This window comes from Phalacrocorax aristotelis, chromosome 16, assembly GCF_949628215.1.
Source record: "Phalacrocorax aristotelis chromosome 16, bGulAri2.1, whole genome shotgun sequence".
Classification (NCBI taxonomy): domain Eukaryota; kingdom Metazoa; phylum Chordata; class Aves; order Suliformes; family Phalacrocoracidae; genus Phalacrocorax; species Phalacrocorax aristotelis.
The window spans coordinates 1,131,287-1,150,938 of NC_134291.1; the positions used below are offsets into that span (position 1 = coordinate 1,131,287).

Below are 19,652 nucleotides of genomic sequence, written 5' to 3' on the forward strand. Positions count from 1 at the left end.
AGCAGTTGCAAATTGTGGCATCTACTGTATAACATATGAGAACAAAAGGCCAAAATGTACTCTCTGATTTTAACATCTAAAAATCACAGCATTCTCATGTTGGTAAAAAAGGAAGTGCTTTAGGTTGAGCAAAAAGATTAAATTCCTGATTTACAGAATTCAGCCAGAGGAAATATCTTACTTTAAATTTTACTTTAGATCTGCTTTAAATCCTGTCAGATTTGAACACATTCTTCCCCTGGTCATTGGCATTTTGGTTATTAAAAGAGCTCAGTGAATAACACGTGCATCGATGTTGCATGGATCTGATGTAATATCCAGCATCAGGCACTGTCCTGTGCTTGTAAATCCCATTCCAAGGAGAGCTGCAGCACTGCAGTGCCCACTTTTCTGGAGCCCAAATTCAGAACCTACCGCTGGGCACCATGCTCAGGGCATGGGGAGGCTGATGGAAACAGCCTGCCCAGGAGAGGCCCGGAGACAGCCAGTGGGAAATGGTGGGCACAAGGCTGCATCACCAAGGGGTGATGATGGTGGGGACAACTCCCTCCAGAGGGACCCAGAGTGCAACTGGTGCCAGCATGGGGCCAGCAGACATTGCTCGGAGGGGCTTTTGCACCTGAGTCCCAGGGTGCTGGGGAGCCACGTGGTGTCCAGCAGCCCGGTGACTATCATTCTTGACCAAGGAGGGGACAGAAAGCTCTTGGCAGCCCAGAGCCCAGGGTTAAGAAGACCATGCAAGAAGAGCAAGGGATGGCTGAGGCCTCTCCCATGGCATGAAAGCTGGGGGTTTTCTCCCATCACGTTAGGGACTGAAAATCTTTGACTTCCCAGTGTTCAGTGGCAAAGCCAGTCTTCCCAGGAGAGCGCTTCTGGGTTTTTGCCGTTGTGTTGTCTAGGCTGCAGACCCAGCTGTGTAACAGGCAGGAGCGAGGCACGTGCCAGGCAGCTCTGGGTGTGCAGTCAGCTGAGGGAAGGTCTAGTTTGAAAGGGAAGTGGCCAGTGTCTCCAGGTGTGGACAGTCACTCAGCAATGCATTTAGGATGCAGGGCTTGAGTGTAGCATCTGCTCTGCCTATACAAGCCAGTGTCAGAAACGAAAGCTTTTTTTGAAAGTATTCTTAGACTCAGAAAATTGTAACATTTTCTAAGTGAGACAGCCCATAAAAGAAGATGAGGGATTGTTCATGACTTGCCCATCTCCATAACTCTTCCCCTTCTGTCTGAACAACATAGTCAGTCAACAGAACTTTTAGATCAGCTAGTCAATAGGCTATGAAGTACCAAACACAGTATAAGATAACTAGCCCCTGTTCTGGGAGATGGAGATAGTTTGCAGAATGAGGTCCCAGTTGTTGAAGAGGTGGCAGTCACTGACCTGCTCCTTCATCTGGATGTTCACAAGTCCATGGGGCCGGATGGGATCCACCCAAGGATACTGAGGGAGCTGGCAGAGGAGATCGCCAAGCCACTGTCTATAATTTATCAGCAGTCCTGGTCAACCGGGCAGGTCCCAGATGACTGGAAACTAGCGAATGTGACGCCCCTCTACAAGAATCGTCGGAAGGAGGATCCGGGGAACTACAGGCCTGTCAGCCTGACCTCAGTGCCAGGAAAGGTCATGGAGCAGATCATCTTGAATACCATTGTGCAGCACATGCGGGACACCCAGAGGATTGGGCTCAGCCAGCATGGGTTTATAAAAGGGAGGTCCTGCCTCACTAACCTGCTCTCCTTCTGTGATAAGGTGACCTGCTTAGTGGATGAGGGGAAGGCTGTAGACGTTGTCTACTTGGACTTTAGTAAGGCCTTTGACACTGTCTCCCACAGCACCCTCCTGGAGAAGCTGGCTGCTCACAGCTTGGTTGACTGCACTGTGTGCTGGGTTAAAAACTGGCTGGACGGACGAGCCCAGAGAGTGGTGGTGAATGGAGTCACATCCAGTTGGCGGCCAGTCACGAGTGGTGTTCCCCAGGGCTCAGTGTTGGGGCCGGTCCTGTTCAATATCTTTATTGATGATCTGGAGGAGGGGATTGAGTCCACCCTCAGTCAGTTTGCAGATGACACCAAGCTGGGTAGAAGTGTTGATCTGCTCGAGGGCAGGGAGGCCCTACAGAGGGACCTGGACATGCTGGATCAATGGGCCGAGGCCAACTGTATAAGGTTTAACAAGGCCAAGTGGTGGGTCCTGCACTTGGGTCACACCAACCCCAGGCAATGCTCCAGGCCTGGGGCAGAGTGGCTGGGAAGTGCCTGGCGGAGAAGGCCCTGGGGGTGCTGGCTGACAGCCGGCTGGGCATGAGCCAGCAGTGCCCAGGTGGCCAAGGAGGCCACCAGCCCCCGGGCTTGTGTCAGCAATGGTGTGGCCAGCAGGAGCAGGGAGGTGATCGTGCCCCTGTGCTCGGTACTGGTGAGGCCACACCTCGAGTACTGTGTTCGGGTTTGGGCCCCTCACTACAAGAAGGACATTGAGGTGCTGGAGCGTGACCAGAGAAGGGCAACAAAGTTGGTGAAGGGTCTAGACAACAAGTCTTGTGAGGAGTGTCTGAGGGAATTGGGGTTGTTTATTCTGGAGAAGAGGAGGCTGAGGGGAGACTATGTCACTCTCTGCAACTACCTGAAAGGAGGTTGTAGTGAGGCGGGGGTCAGTCTCTTCTCCGTAGTAACAAGGGATAGGACAAGAGGAAATGGCCTCAGGCTGTGCCAGGGGAAGTTTAGGTTGGATATTAGGAAAAATTTCTTCACTGAAAGGGTTGTCAGGCATTGGAACAGGCTGCCCAGGGAGGTGGTGGAATCTCCATCCCTGGAAGTACTTAAAAGAAGGGTAGATGTGGTGCTTGAGGATATGGTTTAGTGGTGGACTTGGCAGTGATAGGTTAGTGGTCGGACTCGATGATCTTAAGGGTCTTTTCCAACCTTAATGATTCCATGATTCTAAGATGTCTACAGGAAGGAAGGACAATGCAAGTAAACTGGTCTACTTGGTTAAGCAGAGTAGCCCTCAGAGAATAAACAGACATGTTTTAAAATCCAGGCTGTCAGATGGGGAGTGCTGAGACTTCATGGTTCACTCTCCTGGAGCTGTGCATAAGCAGATCCAAAACCTTCAGTAGCCTCTTGCAGACATCAACACTGTTACTAACAGTACTACAACTTGGACCAATTAATGTTGTTACTTTCACATCCTGCCTTAGCTTGCAGAAGACTTTCAGAAAGGCTAGCCTTAAAATAAGGCAATATATGGGACTTCCCAAACAGACAATTTGGAATTCACAGACATACATCTTGGTTCCTGAGCTTCCTGAAGAGAAGTGGTGTTTCTTCTTCATGCGTGAGCTTAATCTCATTCTCCATGAAGTATGGATATGAGGACTTCACTACGCATTTTTACTTAAATAAAATGAAGGGATCAAGATTGCCCATGTTTTCCTTGATAGGAGATAATCAGCAAAAGAAGTATAATTGAAAATGGATACATGCATGCCAGAGGAGGAAAACTCAACTGAAATGAGATTGGGAATTTTTAATGAGTTCTTGATCTAAGGTATCTAAGAAGTATTACTGGGGAGGGAACAAGGTATGTAGAAACATTCTTCTCAGTCCCTCTACAGGCAAAGAAAGTGTCTCTTCTCTCCTGCAGGAAGCACCCAAGCAGTGTTGGAACAATGACCAGTATGTAAGAGCGTATTTCCAGGGATTGTAGTTGGTTGTGAACAGAAGACTCATGATCACCATTGTTATTTTGCATCATATGGGAAATTCACATGCATATGCATCTAAATTGTCTGGCAAGTAGGTGCTGCAAAAACATAAATCCTTTTGATTTATTGTTTAATCTTATTATGAGCACTAGTAGTTGAACATACATTGAGTGAGATGGCTGTAACTTCAGCATAAGACTAAGGAACTAACAAGACAGAGTGGTGTAAGGGCAGCTGCTATCTGCCTGAATTATTTGATATGAACACATATCAGCAAATTCTTCAGTCCTGTCATCTGTGTCTTGACAGAAATTTTCAGGAATTTGCTGAGATAGGAACCTTGCTTATATGGGAGCACTGGAAGATTTATAAGCCAGCTGGGCTGGCTTAAATGTGTCCATCCAGTAAATGGACTAACCTAACCTGCAGATCTAGAAAGATGTTAAAATGAAGTGTTTAAGAGCCTTCATAGGTCCTACACAGGCAGAAGTGTCTCAACTAATTGCTAGTAGTGTGCAGTCTGCATGTAGGTGCAGATTATTGCTCAAAAAGGAACAAATTGTTGTTAAATGGGAGCTCACCTTTCAACTGAGCTCTTTTTACTGTTTGTTCTCTCAAGCTTTGCTTTATAACTGAGAGTTTAAAATATCATGGCAAGACATTGGTTTTAAATCACATATAGGGAGAGTCCTAAAAGTTAGAAAAATTCATCATATGGTTGCAGACTTAAGAGTTTGTCTTTTTCCATAAAATTCTTATTACAAAGGTTCTTCAAAAGTGTACCCACCTTTGAGCTGTCCTTACAGACTACACCTAGTGCACTTGCCTATTTTTCTGTTAGCTGGGTTGTACAATTAAGGTGATTGCTAATTTATCAGGCCCATCAAGTATATAGGTGTTCAAGAGGGTTGGACAGTAAATTGCTCAGTGCTTTACTTTAAACAATTCAATGCCAATGAAATGAATGACAGTGTAAATTCAGTAAGCCCTGTTGGAGCAAACAGTAATTAAAACCTTTTGCTAAGCGTGAAGAAAAATAAGACATATTTAACATTCAACGTTTAATTTGAAAACGGTAATATCATACAATTTTCTTTTTCCAGTTCTCATCAACCCAAAAATTCCCTGCATTTCCACAGATGTTATTAAAATACATGTTTTAAGTAAGAAAAAATGATTGATAGCAATGGCAGCTGTGACAAGGCATGTGATGTCACTCACAAGATAGACATAAATTCCCAGTACAAGTTTGGAAATGAAAGACCTTTGCCGCTCAGATTAGATTTGAAGATGTTGCAAAAGGAAAAGAGATCAGAAGACAATATATGTGAAAGAGACTAAGAGGAAAAAACTTCATTGCTTCTCTGCCATTGAGAATGTCTGTGCACGATTATCATTTGTAACCATATCCTGTAACTGTTCTTTCTAGAAACTAATAATTATATTAATGAAAGCTTGCGGGCAGCCTATCCTTGAAAGCCCATTTTTCATAGGACAGGAAACGGCTGCAAAGAAAATCATAGTGTTTAATCATCCAGCTACCCATATAAGTGCTTGGGCTACACAGCATTTACTTTGCTGTCTTTCTGAAATACTTAATGGCACATCATGAAAGGCAGCTATTTGAATGCTAGCTCTTTGTCAAGGATCTGCTGAAAGAAGCAACAATACCTTAATGCAAAATGAAAAATTAAATAGATCCTGCCCTCCACTAACTATCTCCCAGTCTTGTTACTGTCTCTGCAGGGCTGGACTCCACTGCAGCTGAAAGCAAAGCACAGCACAATCAAAAGGAGAAGAGGCAGAGTGAGAGCAGTCCCTGGATACGGAATGTCCTGCTCAGCAATGCGGCTTGGACAAGGTGCTGCAGTGCTGACATTTCCCATGGAGAAGACACTCAGGCATGCTGAAAATAGAACCATCTTGAGAAAGCTATCAGGCAGCTGCCTCACTCTCTGCCAGCCCTTAAGACATGACTTCTCCTCCATCAGGCTCTGTGTTAGCAAACAGAGAGACAGAGAATATTCAGTAACACATCACAGTCAAAGTGAAAATATGCACATGGAAACAGACTTCCAGCCTATGGCCAGAATGTGAGCAGAATCTCACACCGAGTTTTACTTTTAGATTTGCATCATGAACTGGAGACTAGAGTTTATAACATTCCAGTGTGGAAGGAAATTTCACAGCCTGGAAGTGTGATACCTTTTTCATTATTTTTATCCATGAGTTTCAATGTGATCATTAGTGGAAGAAACCTCATGGCCCTCGTTCAGAACCTCCTGCCAAAAAATAAACCTAGGAAAAGAGTGATCAAAGGCCCCGGATCTTTATATAGCACTCACCCACTCTGTTTTACAACTTGAAAGAAGTGATTGAAGAGGAACACTGCTGATTTCTTACATATGGATAGGAAGGACTTTGCACCTTCTGTAGGTTAAATCTTACTATAAACAGGTTGCCCTGTGGCAGCAGGTGAATTCCAGTACAGTAGAGAATAAACTGAGGTTCCATTTCTTCTTTCATTACAGTGCAGCAGTAAAATTCTGTGCAATTTATAATTTTTATATGCTCATCAAATACCTTTGGCAGTCTCATTAGCTTCCACTTTTTCACTAGATTTCCTAGTACAGCCCCAGTAATTTCAGACATGTCTTGGGGAAATTTGTTTATCCAGAAGGCATCTGCTCAGTGGGCAGTAGATTAGGAAGTCCTAGTTTATAGATTCATTCCAGTCACAAAGGACCTCCAAAAGATAGGTAGCATTGTACCTTGTACCGAGAAATCGTGAATCCTGAGTTCTGTCATGCAACTTTTCCTGAAGATTGACTGCTATGGCATTTATTTCTTACTGACTGCATCTCTGGAGATAATTTGTTCAAGTCAATAAGCATTAGTAGATTCCAACATAACAATGATTGTATTTATATGATGAACGTGTCTGCGATCTATGCCTTGCAAGAATTCCCTGCTTATGCAGCAGTATGGCATGGGAAATATGGAGGTAGAAAGAGATTCAGGGGGATAACGAGATGCATTGCAGGGTGAAATTGGGTATAGATAAGTACATTACTACTGCCGTTAGATGGAGATTAAAAGAGTGACTCCAAGTGACCTACTTATCTCCTTCTTGTGAGATTGAAGCTGACAGGATAAAGAAAACAGTCCCTGCTACTGAGCCCTGGGAGGCTGGAGTGAGCTCGGAGCTTCTCAGCTTCTGCTCCAGTAGGAAACCTCCTCCTGTGGGTCGATGGCCTGGAGAGCAGGCTCGGGTGCCTACACAGATAGCAGTGACTCCTGTGCCTGGGGACAGGTCACTTCAGCGGCTCCTCCTCAGGTGATTGGGGTCCCTGCTGCCCTGACCAGGAACTGGGAGGTGCTATGGGCCCGGGAGGGACGGGGAATGTCTGCATGGATGTGCTGCTTTCTGACAGAGCGTGGGCCTGTATGAACTAAGAACGGGTGCAGCTGGGAGAGCAAAGGTGCAGTGCACATGTGCCTGTCCCACCCTGCGCATGGGCAGGGAAAGGGCTGGTGTGCAGTGCGACGGACATCCCATCAAGGACGGGTCATGGTCAGGTGAGTGAGGGTGAGGCAGATGAGAGACACTGATCAGTTGGAAAACTGAGATGGGGTAATGTGGGACAGAGGATCTAAAGAGAGGAAGGTGAAATGAGTGGGTAACCTCTATGGAGGGACAAGCGGTGGAGAGAGAATATGCAGTAATGTGGGTGCATTGTATATCAGAAGGTGATGCAGCAATAGCTTTGCTGGAATGGAAAGGGCTTGAGCTAATCTCAGCTGTCGCACCTACAGGAATCCAACCAACAAACTCATTACAGCACCATTTATTTCAGAATGGAGTGTTCTTTAATTTCTGATTAACACTCTTCTCTTTAACATTTCTTTTTCAGTCTCAAACAGCAAAAATCCTAAGAGGAGCTGTGTCCTTTGGAGATGAAAGTTGAGAATATTGATGAAAACCTGTCCCCTTTCATGCAGATTTACAAGACTGCTGCAGTCCCACACAACACTTCAGAGTGCAGTGCATTCTGTATCAATGACATGTGGGAGTGCAGTGCAGTCTGTGCAGTCCCACCTGGTGAGAATTTGTCCTGGCACCTAACTTCATTGCAACAAATTCAAAAAGCAGTTCAGGAAAATGATAAATGCCTGCTGAAACTCAGTCTGTCTTTCTGTGAAATGTCATTTTTCCACCGGCTTTCTGCATATTTTCTCATTTCAATGTTTCTTTGTGACTCTCTCACTGAGAGGCTGGGCCCCAGGAGCTTTCTGCAGAGCAAATACATCCAACAGTGCTTTCCCACTGGGCCGTAATTACATTCATTGTCTTATACGTATACAAACAGAATCGTATTTGGACAGTGTGTGTGGAAGCCTGTTACCCACTTTGAGTGGCTGGAAATGTCAAGCACATGTCGGTAAGAAACATCTTACTGCACTATTTTCAACAAAAGGAGCTACCACTATCAGAATAACACAACTTCCAGAAAATCCTGCTGAAGGTGCAGGTGGCTGCTTTCTGCACTGGTGTACTGACGCTCAGCTCTAGGGCTCCAAGCTGGCTTCAAATGTGATGTTGGGACATCTATATCAAAGAAGACCTCCCTTGCAGATGCTCACTGCAAGTGACAGCTGTCCCTAGGGACAACAGACCTGCCTGGCTGGGTAGGAAGACATCAGATCCACCAGAAAGAAGGAATGGAAAATTGAAGTAGAGACTAATGAAGGAAAAAGGGCATTTTGCCTACCTAGCTCTTTGCTCCCAAAGACTAATCTCCCATCTTCCCACTCCAAACATTTTGATTTAGGCCTGGTTCCTGCTGACACATGACAGAAATCCTGCATTCCTTCTTTTTCCCACCCTGGACTTGAATGGCAGATCTTGGGGAAGCAACACCAGACCAGCCCTGACTTCTGAACAGCACAGGGCACTGTTGATTGGCAGCTCACAATTCATGCCCTCCCCACTTCTCCTCTGGAGGGCCATGTTAGAGAAGATGTGTCTGGACTGCCTGTGGTGTCACTGGACACCAGTATCTCGTGCTCATACTATTCACACATGCCCATTGCAGGAAACAGCTAGGTTTCCATAGCAGAAGTACACAGTAAGTATAAGCTCTGTATCTAATACTGTTAAATTCTGTTGCTTAGTGTGCTCAAAATATATTAGTACTCTAATATATGCTTATGAAAAACAACACTGGAAGGTTTATCACTAAAAAATTGGAACAGCTGGTCTTTACTGATGCCTTTCATGTTAGGATGTTGCTTCTTTTCACAGGCTAACTGTAGTTCTTCCCTAGACTCAGCAGCATAATTTTATGCCACTGACTTTGCATCTTGTCCCTTTTACTAAAACAACATCATCAAATAATAATCCTTAAATTTTGCTGTGGTGTCAGAGTAATTCTGACAGCACCTCTGTTAACCTCAGAGGGGAAAGGGCCTGGGAAGCTTGAAGAAGAACCTGGTTAGGCCAACACCTACAGATCAAAGGCCCTGGTCTTTCATAAAAAAAAAAAATGTTAGCAAGAAAGTCAGAGTAAGAAAGCATATAATAAAAAATTCTTCCTGCCCTTTGTGTCCTTCTGGAGCAGGTCCCTTTCTGCAGTATAGGTTTCAGCTGTGGAATTTTCAGTTGTATCTCTGCAAACCTTTCCAGTCTGTTGGACATCCTTCTAGCCAAAACTTTTGAGACCTGATTGTGTGTCTGTTCCCTGCTACTCTGAGCAGTCTGCTGCAGACATCTATGTTCAGGTCTTTCTTGCACCTCTCTTCTCTCCTTCACTCTGGAATTTAGCTCTCATCTTCCTCTCCTGTTTAACTGCTGTCTGAAGACTTCATCTGACCCACAGTGAAGCAGGCAAGACAAGGCTTTCCCACCTCCTCCCCGTCACAGCCTTTTAACAAAATACCACTCCATTGATTGCAGGGTTGAAGAGAACTAATCAAAGCCTATTGTTAAGTTGAGGATCGCAATATAACAGCTTTTCAATGGGCATCCTGATATTTCTTCAGTTGCAAGTTTTTGGCAACACATTACAGTCACAAACAGCCTGTAGCCTCCAGAAATCAAACACAAAAGTGGGCATTACAATCAGACTTTATAAGTAAAACCTTTAGGTTATTCACTGTCTGTGAGATCTTTTAAAGACATCCAACTGAAACATCATCTGTTGTTCTTTCTCCACGATATCTATGATTATTTTTAGACCCCAAAGTGGCCATCCCACACTGCAGTTCTGTTAGGCAGGAACTTACCACTTTGGAAGGTTATTTGATATCCACTGGAGGAAACAAAAGGCCTAGGATTCAGTGTAAGGCATTAACCACTAAATGCTTTGAATAAGTAGCAAGACAAAAGCATACGATACTGCTCTGTTCTACACAGATGGATGATCAGCTTCCATTATGACCAGAGATCCTGGACTTAAATTTTACACATCCCTGTTGCTTTACTCTGGATCACACTTCCTCTGAAGGTAGGCAGTCCAGGAGTTCTCCACAGACCAACCACTGTTTCATTCTCTTCTGTGAAGTGGGTAAACCAGAGGGTTCAGTCACTGGCTCTTGACAAAGTACTGGTCATCTGTTTGGAAAATCAAGTGATTTCCAGGTCGTGTGTGAATATAATGAGATGCATGAGATGTTTCCTTGAGAAATCCATACTTCGTAGCACAAAATACCCTTTCTCCAAACTTTCTATACAATTCTTTTGTGTCCTGAGCACTTTCAGATCTAAAGCCTATGGAAGTAAAGCTAAAGCTCTCAAGATTTGACCATTTTAAATCATTCTCTCCATTCTGTTTATAGAAATAGCTTAGTTTCAGTAAACTGAACTGAGACAAATGCTACAGCTGGAATACATAAACATTTCTTCTTGTTTCCAAAACAGGTTATTTAACACATGGGTTTAGGAAATGGACTTAACACCCACAGGGTTACAAGAATAATTTGTCTTGGGAATGAGAGTGCTACTATATGACAAGTGTTTAGCTAAAGGAATCAAATCATCAACATGCAACAAAATAGGTTGTCTCATAATGCTGAATTGGTAACAAAATGTAAAGCACCAAAGTTTCTTGTTAAAAATGAAAAATGTTCAGTATTTTTTACTGCTTAGTATTAGTTTTTATACTAGTCTTGAAGAAAATTCCTGATGGGATTTGCAGTTTGCAAATGCTGTTCTCAGCTATGCTGTTAATATTTATAAAACATGCCAGGAGGAATCTTTGTGCCTGTGGGTCCTTAGTGAACAGACTGATAAGGAATGTGTAGCCTCATACTGAAGATCCCTGGGTAAAATAAGACCTCTCAGGAATGCTGGCAGGAGACAAGGAGAAATGCTGGAACACTAATTCTCTGGTGCAAAGCTTCTCATTCTGACACTTCTGCTAAGATGTGGCTAGGCACTGGATCCTGGAGATGGTAGGAACACTTTTCACATAAAAAGTTCTTTTTATTCTACTGAAAGGTGGGTGTTGTGTTGAGCTAAATGGAATATGATGAGTGCTTTCTCTGTTCCTGGCATAGCATATCTAGTCTGGGTAATTGTTTGTGGTTTATCTGGGTAAGACATGTCCTTCAGGTATTTGAGCTATCATTCTAGGTGAGCAGTGCTAAAAAGGATGAAGTAGAAAAGGAGTTGGGATTATTTCTAGGGAAAAGCCAGTGCTTAGCTTAATATATAAACAGCTAACTAACCTGGTAACATGTAAGGTACGTTGGGCCGGTTACTGGTTTGGCTATTGCAGAGACATAACACAAGTGAGCTAACCTTTGTGTCTGGTGCTGTTCAGAACTTCCTTGTGTCTCAGGCTAGCTAAGAATGGACTGAGATAGCCTTGCAACCTTCTGATCCTGTTCCTTTGGAGACTCATTCCTGCAATGCTCAATACAGTTATTATTTGACCTCACAGCAGGAAAAAAAAAGAGAAATTACTTCTACTTGGGGAGTTTCAACAGCAGATTTTAAACCCAGGAGTGTTTACTTTGCTCTGATGACACCCAAGTAGCTGCCCACTGAGTGAAGTAACAGTCTTGCAAAGAAGAGGGAGGGCAAAATCAGCTAGAAATTAGAGACAGTTAACACACAGAACTTTTAGATTTAAAGAGGAACAGCTCTTGAGTGTACATGAGATTTCTGTGGTTGTTCAAATTCCTCCTATCTCCACAGCAAATGTCAGAGAAAGATATGTGAGCTGTTGGTCCTGGCCGAGGAGGTGGCATTCAGGATGCCCTTTCCATCGCATGCCAAAGCAGCTGAACAGATTCAGTTACAGAACAGGTGAGTGGCATGTACGGGCTCTGACGGCAATGGAAGGGGAAGGAAAAGGCAAAAGGAGTTGGAGAATGGCATGAAAGGAGAAGAAATGAGGACAGCAATATAAACTAAAATTACCAGACACTTGATTAACTGGCTTCTTTCTCTCGTGACAGTACTCCTGTGAGAGAAGCAGGGAAAGGCTACGCTGTGGAGATAGATATGTTTAGATTTTCACAACTAGCTTTTTGTTGCCATAAGTGGATGTTACAATTATATCCAAAATTTTTACCTGCTTTCTTCATAAAACAAGAAAGACTTCTGAACAAAATTATGCTAGGCATTCTAAGTGCAGAAAGAGTCTGCAGTATTGATAACATGTGAGGTGTTTTCTATTTATAATTCCCATATTCATTATTTACATTGAAGAAAGAGGATTGTCAAAACTTGCTTTCTGTTTGGAGAATAATATGATAACACCTTTCAGTGGAGGCCAGGATATGTTGGTGTTCATGCAAAATTAGCCTATTTTAATACTAGACTAACTAGGTACATGTGCAATGGCCACTTCATTTGATTGCTGCCATGCCAGGCAGCAGAGATCAGTCTCTTCCACTTCCTGACAGATCCCTCCAGTGAGCCATATATTCCTGAAACGTGGTGCCTCATAGGCTCTCAGAGTAGAGCCACTGCATGACCCCACACTGCTGCCTGACTCACACGTTAGCTAAGCTTGGACTTTATTTCTTTGGACTCCAGTTCCAAAGCCTTCATGTGAGCTGAACTGTACTTCTCCCGGCAGTACCGTGCTGATGCTGGGGCTGTGCTGCTGGCACGGTGGGGCAGGGGGATGTCTATTTTGTGGGAGGTGTAAGAGCACTGTCATGACACCCGAGCAGCAAAGCAGGGTGATTTTCTCCTTGCCTGGGATGTGATGAGGAGCTCACGGTGTGAACTGTTGAATTTTACAAAGAGGGTCTGATAGGAAATGTTTTCAACCATTTGTGCTACTATTGCTGGAAGACTGCTTTTGTGCTCCAGAGATCCCCTGCCAATCCCCTGTCATCCATACAGGACAGAAGTTCTCTCTGAGCCCATTTTAACCTTTTCTCTGAGAGGTCTTTCTTTATAGCTACTATGGACCAACTTTTTTTCAGGACCTTTGCACTAGTACTGATCAGATGACAAACAGCTTAACTAAAAATAGTGCATAGCAACCCCTGCCCTCCACACATAGCAGATAATCACAAGTCAAGAAAAAGAAAACTTTAGTTTCTCACCAGTGTTCTGCATGTGTCTTAATAATGTAATATATAGGATCCTCAGTAAAGCTGCAACTTAATTCAAGTACAGGACAATATGTAGGGCTAGGAAAAAAATAGCTTTTGGGAGAGCACAACTTGACTAAAAAGGATAGTTCAGATTGAAAATTACAGCAAGTTGCAAGGATCCTAAAAAAAACCCTTCACAATCAAACACCCTGTAAGAGTGACGGGAGTTTAAAATTTTAAATAATACGATAATTTTCAAGTAAGAAAGATAATATTTTTATGGTATTTCTAATTTACGATGGTAAATATTTTTATGATTTTATTTTGTTCAAACTATATGTTCCAAAGTAGAGGCACTGGGGATTTTTATTCACTTAATTGCCAGTCCAACCCACTGAAATGTGAACTGTTTCCTACTACAGACACATAATAGTTCTGCAACAATAACATCCAAACACCAATACAGACAAAAAGAATTGCTAGAAACCTTCAAAAATATCAAAATGTCCTTTTTCTTTTCAATCTTAATTAGTGATATGTTACAATCCCCGCTTCTGTTCCTTCTTAGTTCAACAGCCAGAAACCATGCATTTGTCTTTCTCATCTAATCTTCCCAAAAGTATGTTCTTTCTCTTCATTGACTCTCCTTCTGAAAATTTAAGACAATTTCCCCAGTGTTCCAGAGCTACTTTTAATTCTGATCCCATTTCACCCTGCCAAAGTTCTTGGATACCTCTTTCTAACAAGATCTCAGGCCCTTCACAAAGTTGGCAACGTAACAGCCATACGAGGTAACCACAGCAGGTAGTCATGCTAATTAGAGTGTGGTGAAAACGGCAACTCATGTGGTAGCTATATCATGTAGTTCCTAGGTGTGGCACTGAATACTCCTGCTTTAAAACCCAACAAAAACCCCAGGATGGGATGCCCAAATTCTCTTCTCTGGCCATTATGGATTTTTTTCCCAGAAACTCTAGTTCCTGTAGACCTAGGTGTCTGGCAGGCTCATGCTGGGACAGCCCATTACCATCTCAGTAGCTGTACAATAAAGGAAATGTCACATTCTGGCCACAGACTCCTCCTTGGAGAGGGGAGCCGCAAAACCAAGGACATGAAGCGCAGCTCACCTAAAAAAGGCAAGTGTCTGTTCTTGGCCTTCCAAAGCCCTCTCCTCCTGCAGTCCTGGCTAGCTCATTGCCACGTGCCGGGGAGAAGTAGAGGAAAGACTTCAGCCCTGTCAGCAAGAGGAAGGACTGGATTTTATGGCACTGCAGCAGGAGGGCACTCCTGTGCCTGCAGACTCGGCTGCACAGAGACTCCCAGACTGGACTGCCCCTTTGGGACAGGGGCGGCGTCTTTGTGGTTGGGTGTCGCCCAGCCCCTGCCTCACCTGGGTCCACACATGTTGCCGTGCTGCAATAAGCATAATTGCACAGGGAGTCTTTGAGCATGTCTTTGTTAATGCTCAGTGTCAAACAGCTGTTGTCAAACAGCTATTGAAACAAATCTCCCTGCTGTCCCACACTTTGATTTGCATGACAGCTGTGCTCCAGAGGCACATCTAAAGTGCTTCCGTCACAGACAGGCATTCAACTCTTGGGACTCCTATCCTTTCCCCCTGAAACCCATTTAGTCTAGGTGCAAGGTCCTCAGAATTTGCTGTTCTGCCCCACTGATCTTCTCCTGTCGTGCCTCTCTACACACTAAGAGAGAGACAGCCTGTGTTTCAAGTGTGTGTTAGTGACCGGCCCTGCCTCTCACAGCAGCCCTGTCTCCCAGGGGGCTGGTCCTGCTGATATATCCCAGGCGGAAAGGGGAAGCTGATGTGTGAGTGCTCTTGCCCCAGCCCCAGGCTTCCTCTGCAAGAGAAAACCTCAGGACAGGACAGTGAGATGATGGGTAGGATTTCTTCTTCCCCTGTAGCCACGCTCTGCTTTTGTGTTTGAACGGTGAAGGTCCAGGTAGGCTTTGCTTGGGCTCACAGTGCCACTTTCACATCCACTTCACGGGGAAGAATAGCGTGATTACATGTGTGTTTTGAGCCAGCAGAAAGGTAGACTATGGGAATGACTTGTCTACTCTTCAGGTTGAAAAGGGCTTTCTCTGTTGCCCTTGCTGGCCTAAGAGTCTCTGAGGTCCTCATCGGTGGAGGCTGGATCTCATGGTCATCCTAAGATGAGTGAGAGTGATCCAGAGCCCTGGGCCTCTCTTGGTACCTGCGCTATGAAGGTCCAGCCAGATGACAGCTGTCAAAAGAGGTGCTGCAGTCGCTCTCCTCAGGCTGCTCTACCAGGTATGCAGCGGAGTTGGAAGGGACATTGATTCCTGGTGTTGGCCTTTGGAGAGTCACATGCTTCCAAGCACCTATGTAGTGGCCTTTCTCAGCAGGGTGTGCAGTACAAATAAGGCCCTACACACTGAGCAGTGACTGCTTCTCTCAGCTCAGGGACATTTCTGCCCCAGCATCGTGACCCTAACATTTCCAGGCCTTCCTTGGCCCATTCACCTGTCTTTGTTCTCTTCCAGTGGTGAACACGTGAGACTGGCTGACACACCTGGTTTGGGTCAAGCCAAATTTTAACCCATTTGGTGTGATTCAATCATAATAGGCGGGCCAGGAAGTTTCAGCAGCGTTAAAAGCACCCGTTTTTAAGTGAGTCTTAGCTGCTGGTCTGTAGCGCGCCAGCCACCCAGAGGGGGGGTCCCCCTCGACGGCTCCATGCTGCCACCCGCTGGCAGTGGGTGCCTTGAGCAGTGGGCCCGGCCGGCTGCTGCCTGGCTGAGCTCCCCGTGACTGACAGGAGCCTGCTGGAGCCCTGGCGCCGGCAGCCCCAGCTGCGACCCCTGCTAATAATGCCAACGTCCTTCTGTCAAGGATCCCTAAAAGAACTGGTCAGTTCCTTTAGTGTCAGGTGACAAGACCCAAGCTGAGAATAAAGACGGTGGGGCCTGTGGCCTCATAGCAACAGCCCAAATGGCAGCTCGAAAGGCACAGCCACCATCCAAACTGATGTCTCTGGGCCTTGGCTTCCTCTGCCTGATTGCTTGTGGTGACTGTGCCAGGCAGCGATGCCGGCTTTACTGAGCTCTTCAAAGGGCCACTGAGGCCAGACTGCAGGCAGAGCCGGGTCTCCGTAACCATCGCGTGGTAGCCACCGGCTTGGCCGGGGGTTTTCCTGCAACCCTGACACTCCAGTGGCCCTTGAGGGATCTCTGGTGTACAGGCCTACTACCTTCCCTCAGCGAGTGCTGTGAAAGCACAGCCTGAGCAAAGGGACATGGCCTTCTGCAAAGCTGCTCAACCTCAGAGCAGGCCTTGCCTCTGTCTTCGACCTCACCCAGGCAGGGACACAGCAGCAGGCAACTGTATAATCATACACTTTCAAAACCACGGTTCAGCCTGCCTTTTTCATTTGCTGCTTTACAAGAGAAGTGACACCCGCATCCACCCCAAAGCGAGCCCCAGCTGACTGCTGGAAGCACCTGGGCAGCTGCTGTGTTCCCCATGGGACAGCACGTCCCAGGAGGGCAGGACGAGCACCCAGGCACTCCGTTGGCACAGCGTCATTGCACAGACTTCAGAGCGGCCACTCTAGATTTATACTCTTACCCGGGAGAGCACGCTCGGGCCTCCTTCTGATTTTTGACATTTCAGCTGAGAAAGGAGCTGTGTCGGAGAAAGTCTCTCTGGGGTAAGAATAGCAGCTCCCATCTTAGGACACAACACAGTTGTCCGGCTCCCACATGGCAGCACGCTGCGCTGAGATATAGAAGGCAGCCTAGCCGCCAAGGAATGTCTTCGAGCGCTATTAGTGGAAGCGTATCATCTACACTAACAGGCATGACCCCGCGCAGGAGTCTTGCAAGAGCAGGGCTATTTTGAGCCTTGACACTGAGGATGAAGGGAGACAAATGGCAGGCTGATCCTCCTGGCACGGGCAACCTCCAAAGCTCTCTGCGGCCTTCTCTCCTCCTCTGGGAATGACTCTTGTGAAGGTGATGGGCGATTGGGTGGGAACTCAGAGCCCAGAAGGCGGGGGCCAGGAGGGAGCTGTGAATTTGCTGGGGATGCAAGGCCAAGCCTCAGTTCCATCAGCACTGCTCAGCCATGCTTACGGCAAGTCCTGCCTGAGGGTGTTCGCCTGTCCCTGAGCTCAGGGCGTGTGCTGCCTGCTTTGTTTTCAACCATATCCGTGACAGTTAGAGAGATATCGGAGGGCATGTAACTGCCTGCTAGTGAAACACGCAGGAGGCTAGAGGAAGAAACAGCTGGCTTTGCAAACCAGAGTGTAAAGAAGGCTGCAGTAGGTCAGAACAGACACAGCTGTAGCCATAATGCAGAAGCTGCTTCTTCAGCAACTTGCCTGACCTTTCCCACCAATGCCCTTTGTGGGAGTTCTTTTGTACAAGTCATCAAAGAAACTAGCTCCAGGTGTTGTCACACTTACCAGTGTGTCCAGGAGCCATCAGGCTGCTTGCTGCTCTTCACACCTGCCCCCTTCTCTCTTCCCTATGCCTGGCCTTGCGGTCTGCATGCCTTCATTCTGATGACACCTCCTCAAGCTTCCACACTAGAGGCAATGTGAGGCAAAGGATGGCGCAGGGTCTGTAAAGCAGGGTTGCAGAGAGTCTCAGGAGCTCATGCTTGTACAAGCCATTACAGTTAACAGGGGTACTCATGGCTGTTGTGTGTCATCTAGACTCTACCCAGCCCCACCTGAAGCTTTGGAGAAGCATACAGGTGTGGCTAGAAATTCTTGAACCACCCAGGAGGACTACTCAGCTCATTGGTGCTTTTAGGCAAGCAAGGCTCACCACAGGAGACCCTGGCTGTGGTGGCAGATCAATGCATGCCGTCAGGCAAGAAGAAAGAGTGCAGGGGATGAGGAGGCATGAACAAGGTTGGGAGCCTGCCAGGGAGACATGGGGAAAAGTTGTGCGGCGTCATGAGGAGGGAGCACTACTCTGGCATCTCTGCAAGGCGTTGGGTGGCTTTCTTAGGGTCCTTGTAACTGAAAACTGAGGTCTGCTCCTAAAGAACCATCTCCCGTTGCTCTCTTCAGACAGCACTGACAGAGATGCTGCTCGCCAGTGCTCGCTAGTGACACTGGAAGTGGGCTGGACCTCCTTGTGAGAGCTAGTGTGCTGTTGAGACTGCACTTGGGAGCCAGGTAAGCTGAGAGCCCTTTGGTTATTGCTGTCATAGGCTTATAGGCTGTCATAGGACAGCCATGGAGCTGTTGGTTGCAACCTCCCAGTAGGTGTCGTCACCCATCAAAGCTCCACTGGCAAGCTCTCCCTTGAAACGTTGGCAGCAAATCAAGGTAGAAAGCATTCAGGGGCTACCTGCCTCATGCTTGGGCACAACCATTTTCTGCACAGCCTGCGTCACTTCAGCCCACAACACCAGCCCCACTCCCATGCTTGTGGTCCTGCTAGGCTCAGTGCTCCATGGACAACCCACCTCTGCTTTTGAATACTAGGGCTTGTAGAGTAGACAGAGGTGGAAAGCTGTGGACTGTCACAAGCCTTCAACCTCAACACATACCTTGGCCTCTGCTCCTGAGCCTGCTTTTGTTTCCTTTTAGTGCCAACTGCACCTCTCTCTTCAGCTGCTGCTCATTCACTCCACATTGGTCTGCTTCACCGGATCCTGCAGTCTGGGGTCAGTGGGGGTGACCGGCAGTGAATGCTTCAGGCAAGCAGTGCTGCAACAGTGGGTGCAATTGTGTCAGTCAATATTGCTGAAAGGATTTCCAAATTAACTTAATAGCCTTCAGTTGCCACTAACCTGCGTTTGATTCACTGTATACACAGCCCTGCAGTCTTTGAGGTGTCTGAGAAAATCCTCCAAGGCTGCGTCGTCTCCCTGAAAATAAGGGACAGAATCTACTCGGAAGCTGAGAGCTGTCAGTTCTATGAAAACATCAGCTTAGGCAGGCATCTGTGGGCTTGTCTTTAGCATACCTTGGCACTGCCCATGTGCCTTTCACCCAAACTAGAGGCAAGGCTTAATGCGTTGGAATAATCCGGCTGAGGTGGCTGATAGAGCACATGAGACTTCGCAATTGTACGTGCCCCATTGTGCCTCTGCTGTTCAGACCAGTGTCAGAATGGAGGAAGAAGTGTTTGGCAATTTCCCCCTTCCCTTCTTCCCTCACCCCTCTCCCTTCTTCCCAATAATATATTGTCCAGTTAGCCTGTAGAAGGCCAAAACGGAGGTACGGGTCGCCTCTGCCAAGGAACTGTCTGTCCTTCACCGTGCAGTGTACTGTGTCGTCTGATGACTTTCTCAGAGGCTGATGTTTAGGGTTTGTGCCTGCCAGGGTCACATACCAAAGCAGGGAAGGGAAAAAGGAAAGGTATCACCCTCTCATGGGATGTAAGCCGTGCT

The 19,652-nt window shown here is 46.2% G+C and overlaps 1 long non-coding RNA gene across 2 annotated transcripts in view; it reads left to right on the forward strand.

Annotated features, from left to right (window-relative positions):
• The first annotated feature begins 11,108 nt into the window (after positions 1-11,108).
• The window catches only part of LOC142065118 (uncharacterized), a 37,353-nt gene continuing 28,809 nt past the window's right edge, over positions 11,109-19,652 (forward strand). The window contains exons 1-4 of one of the 2 annotated variants that reach the window (XR_012663283.1): positions 11,109-11,152; positions 11,901-12,011; positions 15,345-15,551; positions 18,322-18,429. This is a non-coding gene — a long non-coding RNA (uncharacterized LOC142065118). Of the gene's footprint in view, positions 11,199-11,900; positions 12,012-15,344; positions 15,552-18,321; positions 18,430-19,652 lie in introns of both variants that reach the window. The other variant, XR_012663284.1, reaches the window with a different exon arrangement.